Consider the following 7,598-nt stretch of genomic DNA (forward strand, 5'->3'; position numbering starts at 1 on the left):
GTGCACTTGGGGCCCCAAAACGTAAAACAATTCTAGTCTTTTTTTGTTCCAATGTCACGTCAAACTTATGCAACCGCCGACGCAGACATGGGGTGGTGACCCGTGGCGTTGTCTGAACAGCCCAATCGGACGCTCTTCGTTTATAGGGGGTTACCTTTAATTGATTTCAAAACGAATAAAATTGCCTACATTAACCGGTTTTTCTGATGTAATTGGCTGACAAGAGGCGAGGAGCCCACTCAAGTGGAGAGGATTTCGATGGTGGGTGGTGATAAACTTTAATACATATTGAGCCGTATCTTAAGCTATTCCTGGGTTGGCCCTTGGTCTCGTGAAGTGGCCAGCAGTCGGTGACGTCCGGCGACTTCCGAAGCCCAGCCCACCAGCTGCTTTTGGACAGCTGGGTCGGAGCTGGACACCGCGACCTCCCATCGCTCGAGGTCAGTGAGTTGCCATTCTGATGGCGGCTGGAACTCAGAGCATATGTACAGTATGTGATGGAAATCAGCTCTTGGGGCTCCACATAAGGTACACTCTGGAGAGAACAACCCTGGGTGCATTAGCGCTAGAAGGGCGGGGGAGAGAAAAGTGCGAGATTGTAGCTGGCGCCACGTCACCTGCTCTAATTTAGTGAGTGATTTGTGAGGCGGAGGATAGTGGAGTCGTTGCTCTCTGTAGTGGAGTGAAATTTCGTGATATGTGACCATTCGGTCACGGGCGCTTCCTGGCTCGGTGGCTTGCCCTGCTCGGTTGACGTACGCTCGAGCGGTGTCATGGGCGGCTTCGTTGCCTGGATGGCCCGCGTGCGCGGGGACCCATATGAGTTGAATGGGCCTAGTGGGGGGCTGAGAGGAGTTGAGAATTTTATGGGCGATGGCATGTGTCCGTCCTTTTGAAAAGTTTCTGATTGCGGTTTTTGAGTCACTGAATACGAGTGTGGCAGTGGTTGAGGAGATCGCAAGGGCAATTGCAGCTTCTTCGGCTTCTAGTGAGGTGTGCGTTAGGACCGATACAGCTGCTAGAGGTGAAAGATTGTTACCGATTGCGCAAATGGCGAAGGCTGGCTGAGTGGTGTATGCCGCGGCATCTACGTAGACAGCCTCCGTGTGCTGGTTGTAACGTTTGTGTAGTGCCTGGGCTCTTGCTGCGCGTCGAGCTTGGTGGTGGACTGGGTGCATGTTTTTTGAGAGTGGATGCACTGTTAGAAGCTTTTGGGTGGCCCCGGGGGTGGGGTATGTAGGTCGGAGAGAGTTGGTTGGGTTAAGACCTAGGTTCTTAATAATGCTGCGGCCTGTAGGGGTGGAGGAGAGACGTTCAAGTTGTGCCGTCCGGTGAGCTTCGGTAAGCTCGGCTAGTGTGTTATGTATGCCCATGAGTAAAAGTCGTTCGTTGGAAGTGTGTCGAGGGAGATTGAGGGCGGTCTTGTATGCCTGGCGAATCAGGGCGTTGATTTTCTCTTCTTCTGCTCTCGTGAGGAAGAGATATGGGAGAGAGTATACTATGCGGCTGACGACGAATGCTTGAACTAGGCGACGGAGGTCATGTTCTCTCATGCCCCTGTGTCGGTTGGCAATTCGTCGTGTGAGCCGCATTGTCTGATGGACGGTGTTTGTGAGTTTGGTTATCGTGGCGGTGTTCTTGCCGTTACTCTGGAGTAGGATGCCTAGGATTCGGACCTTTTCCACTTCTGGGATGGGGGTGCCGTCCAGCGTGAGTTTTATTGGAGGTGGGGGGCCTAGGTCCGTCCTACATCTAGGTGGTCGAAGAATGAGTAACTCGGATTTGGTAGGGGAGCATGCCAGGCCGACGGTTGCAGCATGCGCTGCCACCAGGTCGGCACCGGACTGCAATGTTTCTTCTATGGCTCCGGCATTTCCTGTGGTTGTCCACAGGGTAATGTCGTCGGCATAGAAGGAGTGCGAGAGATTAGGTACTGCTTTTAACGCCTTGGCCATGGGAATGAGTGTTATGTTGAAGAGCAGCGGCGAGAGGACTGACCCTTGCGGGGTGCCTCTGCTGCCGAGTGCGAAGGTTGGGGAGGAGAGAGATCCGAAGCTGATTTCTGCTGTGCGGTGTCTTAGGAAAGCTGAAATGTATTTGAAGGTGCGCGGGCCGGTTCCTAGTGCCGAGAGCGCTTCTAGGATGGCGGAGTGGTTGACGTTGTCAAAGGCTTTGGTTAGGTCCAAAGCTAGTATTGCTCGCGTGCGTTTTGCATGTCGGGGGTGGAGGGCCTCTTCTGAAATCTGAAGCATAACGTCCTGTGTCGACAAGTGACTGCGGAAGCCAATCATCGTGTGGGGGAGTAGGTCGTGATCGTCCATATGGTTCTGTAGGCGTTCCAGGACCACATGTTCGAACAGTTTGCCTAGACAGGATGTTAGGGAGATTGGGCGTAGGTTTTTTAGATCTAGGGGTTTGCCAGGTTTCGGAATAAAGGTTATGCGGGCGTGCGTCCATTGGGCTGGTAGTGCTCCATCTTGCCAGTACCTGTTGAAGAGGTCTGTTATAGCCTGTATGGAGCGCTCGTCCAGATTCCTGAGCATCTTGTTGTTGATTTTGTCTGCCCCCGGGGCCGAAGTGGTGCGTAGTTTCTGTATGGCAGCTTTAACTTCCCATTTGGAAATGTCCTCATCTAGTGTAGGATTGGGGCCGCCGGTGTAAGTAGGGAGCGGGGTAGGTGGAGTTGTGGTAAGGTAATGTGCTTTAAGAGCGTCTAACAAGACGTCATCCTGCAAAGGAAGCTTGTGCAGAATGCGGTTGACATTCTTCCTTTGCGCTGCTTTTGTGCCTCCTGGTTCGAGCAAGCAACGAAGAAATGTCCACGTGTCTCTGAGGCCGAGGTTGCCGCTCATACGATCGCACAGCTGGCCCCATTGTTGGTGTGCCAGTTGGCTTGCATGTGCTTCAATCTCCTTTACGAGAGCGGCTATGCGCCTCTTAAGTGGTCGATTGTGTTTGTGAGCGAGCCACCTTTTTTGAAGGCTGGCATGCGCTTCCCAAAGATGTAGTAAGCGACTGTCTGCCGTCTCTGCATTTGGGGTGTTAGGGATTGTGGATGTGGCCCCAGCCACGTCCTTGGTGAGGGTTTGTGTCCAGGTGTCCAGATCTGTGATGGTGACTGGGACGTCTCTTCTGATTTGACGGAACTTGTCCCAGTCCACCACCTCCAGGCTTCGTTTTTTAACCTGGGCCAAGGTTGTGAGGTTGATATCGGTGCTGAGTATAAAGTGATCACTACCGAACGAGTGCTGCGTGTTGGTCCAATGACTGTTGGGGAGGTGTTTTGAGAGGGTTAGGTCGGGGCTGGTGTTGTGTTGAATACTCGTTCCGATCCTTGTGGGTTGGTCTATGTCGTTGAGCAGGGATAAGCCTTCGTTCTGGATGAAAGTCCAAAGCGAGGTGCCTTTACGACAGTTTTTACGGTAGCCCCAACTGGTGTGGTTGGCGTTAAAATCTCCTATTATCAGAATGGGGTGGTCCGCACTGATCGTGAGTGCCTTGCGCATTGCTGCAATGAGAGGTGCCGGAGGGCCTTTTGGCGGGCTATATATGTTCAGTATGAAGAGGCTGCTGCCCTTGCGTGTGCGGGGTAAGAGTTCTACTAGGAGGCCGTCTATGTCATCAAGCTCTAAATCGTGCTCAATTGCGGTAAAGTTACGGTGAACCAGTGTCGCTACTCGCGTTCGTGGCAGCCCGCTGGTTGACTCATGAACTGTGTAGTTTCGAAGCTTGACATTACAGAGAGTTTCTTGCAATGCTATGACGGTAGGTATCTCGTCTGCTGAGAGGTTTTGGAGGTGAAGTTGCAGGTTGTTGCGCTTCGCTCGGAAGCTCCTGCAATTCCACTGCCACACTCGTATGCCGCTACGTTGTGCAGCCATGTTGGGGGGCAGCTGACGAGTCTATGAGATTTGGGCCGTGTGGCTGGGTGATGAATGTTCCTTGCATGTGGGGCTGGATTTGAGCCATAGAGGCCGCATGTGCGCCTTGACGTCGCTCGAGGGCAGTCATCCGGCCTGCAATGTTTGTCATCCATTCTGCAGTATCATTGCGCAGGGCGTTCATGTTTTGTTCGAGACTTTGAATTATCGAGGTTAGCTGAGTGAGCGCAGCTGTGTCTACTGAGTTGGGCGGGTCATATTCAGCTTGCGCCTTGCGCTTAACTGGGGGGTTGCGAGTAGGTGACGCAGCGCGTGAGGAGGAGGTGGGGGCAGGGGAAGGAGTGAGTTGCTTAGGTGTAATATTTTGTACTGGGTTGGGGGGAACAGAATTCTTTGTAGGCTGTTCTCTCCTGAGAAGTAGTTGTAATTGTTGACGTAGCTCTGCAATTTCTAGACTCTGCTGTCTGAGTTGTGCTCTGAGCTCTTCATTCTCTTTAGCGAGCGAGGGAGGTCCCGGCTTCCAGCTCACCTGTTTATCCATGGGCTGGGCTTTTGATCTCGGTAGTGGCGGGAAGGAGCCGGACCGGCTCCTGTGCTGGCTTTTCCGTGAGACGGACCTGGAACCGGTTCTGGAGTTGCTCCGAAGCCGGTTGCGTGATGACCGGGACTGGTGAGCCATGCTCTCGGTGGATGAAGACCCGGCAGGATTGTCTGTGGTGGTTGTAGCATTGGTGTTGGATTTCGGTTTGCCAGCCCGGTCGAACCGGACTTTGCATTTTTTGGACCCCGTGAAGTGGGAGCCACCGCACAGGATACATTTGGAGTCGCATGTGGGAGTTGAAGTTGCCGGATGGGTGTCGCCGCATCTGTGACATCGGTTGCTGACAGCTTGCGGGCAGACGTCCGGTCGGTGGCCCGGTCTCCAGCAGTTAAAACAGGCCTCTACCTTGGCTTTGAAGGGGTGGCAGTTATAGACGGCTCCGTAGAAGTTGAGCTGTTTGGGAACCTCCTTGGCTTTGACGAAGGTGATCAGGATTGATTTAGTGCGGCCCAAAGGGCGCGCGTCTGCTATTGTGTAGGATTGGCTAGGGTTTAGTTCGACGAGGTCGTTGAATATGTCTTCTTGGGTTTGGTTGTAGATTGCGTTGTAGAGAATTCCACGTACGGCATCGTCGGGCGCGGCGATGTAAGCCTTTACCGGGAATTGCTTGTCGTTGAGTTGGAGCGTCTGCAGCTGCACGTAGTTTTTGGCCCGCACCTCGGCAGGGGTGCTGATTGTGAATGAGTTATTGTGCGGGTTAACTCTGAGTCGGTCGTGCTGCCGGGCGTCATGGTAGTTGAGCTTCACAGCCGCGCACACAATGGGCAGCAGCGCGCCGCCGTTACATTGTCGAAGATCCAATCCGCCACCAGGTCGGAAAATTACTTTCAGATCCGTAGCCGGGAGTTTTGGTAGGGGAGCATGACGTTTAAGTTTTGTAGAAATAGTTTTGCCTTGATTGGGCGACGCCGACGTGGCCGGATCGGCGGGTGGGTGAGCTTGGGAAGCCTTCAGAGCCGGATTCGAAGTGGCTAGGGTGGGGAAGACCACATTGCGGGCTTGGATTGCTCTCGACCAGCGCGGGTCGTTAGCGAAGTCTTCGGGGCTGATTTCGTCGCCTTCTACGCTGTAAACCATCGTTGCCTAGGCCAATACGCAGGCGATGCGAGTCTAGACGCACCGGTGGCCGTAGGCCTAACCGGCGGCCGCGGCGGCGGGGGCCCTTGTGCTAGGTACAACGCGAGGCCTAGCGTTCCGCGCCTGGTTCGGAGCGGTAGAGTCCTTTTCGGGCAAAAACGATCGGAATTGCACGAAAAATGGTGAGAACGGGTGCCGAACACCTTCACTGACCGATTATGGGTGGTATCAGTCCATTTCACGTCGAAAATCCGCCGTCCCGAGTGAAAATCCACGGAGCCGAGGTGAGGTGCGTCCGCTCGCTCCGCCGGCCACCTGGCGGTCAGGCCAGGATTTCGATGGGGCCGAGTCAGCGCAGTGAGGATAGATAACCGGATTAGGAGGGTGGTGCCGGTGACTGCGACTGATCCGGTTCCCCTCACTTAGCTTGCGGTGGCTGGTCGAAAATCGCGGTGGCGTGCAACGGAAGCTTAAGAATGCCGCCGGAACGGACCCACAGCAAAGAAGAGCTGGCAGAGTGATGTCGTATACGTGCCGAAAGGGCTCGATAGCGTTATACTACCCGCCGTTGTTGTTCAGTGGCTATGATGTTGGGCTGCTGAGCACGAGGTCGCGGGATCGAATCCCGGCCACGGCGGCCGCATTTCGATAGGGGCGAAATGAGAAAACACCCGTGTACTTAGATTTAGGTGCACGTTAAAGAACCCCAGGTGGTCCAAATTTCCGGAGTCCTCCACTACGGCGTGCCTCATAATCATAAAGTGGTTTTGGCACGTAAAACTCCATAATTAAAGAAAAGCGTTATACTGCCACGTGAAAAGTTTATGATACGCAAATAAATCCATGCTCTTCGACAGGTGCGAATAGCCAGTGCCTGAGCGATCGGCGGGCAGCCATCTTCTATTCCTTTCGGAACGGGGAAGTCGCCGGCTATTCAGAAGAAAAAAGAAAAACAGTTTTGTTCGGCACATTAATGCATCATTAACCTGTACGCGTCAATTTGATGCGGTGAGTCTTCGTGGTTTTGTGACGTCGTGTGAAAGACAGGCGAAGTGGGTGCTGGCCGCAAGCTTTTGACCAATAGCAGAGGGCTAATGGCAAAAAGGCGCCGAATCAGAAATAATTATTTTTCTTTTGTTCGGTCCGTTCATGCATCATCAGTGTGTACACGTCATGTCAGATGGGGATGTGTCGCGGTTTTCGCGACGTCGCGTGACAGGTGAAGTACATGGTGGCCCGAAAGTTTTTCGACCAATCGTGGAGGGCTGATTGCAGAATTGGAATAGAAAAGTTTGGAATAGCTTTACGTTATAGCGTCCTTGGTCTCGCATCGTCGCGTTGCTGCTTTCGCAGTTCGGCCTCTTCGGCTTGTTTTCGACGCTTAGCTGCGGCTTCGCGCGCTCGTACAATAGGGTCAGACTCGCGCCAGCGACGTTTCTCTTCGACTTTACGTTGCATACTCTCAGCAGGCATTTGAAATCTATGCTGTTCTGCGTATTATATGGGGGATTTCAATGAATGTATGCACTGTAAGCTTCACTTTCGTGAGCGCTTGTAGCCTCAACCTTACGGGGGTACGAACCATTGTATTTTTAGCGTGCTTACGGGTGTACGAGCCATTACTTACGGGGTATGAGCCGTTGCGAAGGCCACGTGGTTTTCTTGTGTACGTTGCATCCTTCCAGCAGGCAATTGAAATCTACGCTGTTCTGCGTGTTGTATGTGTGATTTCAATGAAAGTATGAACTGTAAGCTTCACTTTGCTGAGTGCTTGTGGCCTGTGCATTGTGAGAGGGATGAGCCACTGCATTTTTTGCTGCCATTGCTGATGATGATAGTTTTTGTACTATTGAACCGGACGACGCGTTTTTTTTTTTTAAGGCCATCGGGGGTATGAGCCACTTAAGGCTATCGCCTTAATATGTTTTACAGCGAAGCTGTATATGCCTAGGCGAAACGCTCGTTGATCAACAATAGAAACCCTACTGCGGGGGTATGAGCAATTTTTAGGGTGGGGGGGGGGGGTATGAGCCATTGAA

Source organism: Dermacentor variabilis, chromosome 3 (genome assembly GCF_050947875.1).
Source record: "Dermacentor variabilis isolate Ectoservices chromosome 3, ASM5094787v1, whole genome shotgun sequence".
Classification (NCBI taxonomy): Eukaryota; Metazoa; Arthropoda; class Arachnida; order Ixodida; family Ixodidae; genus Dermacentor; species Dermacentor variabilis.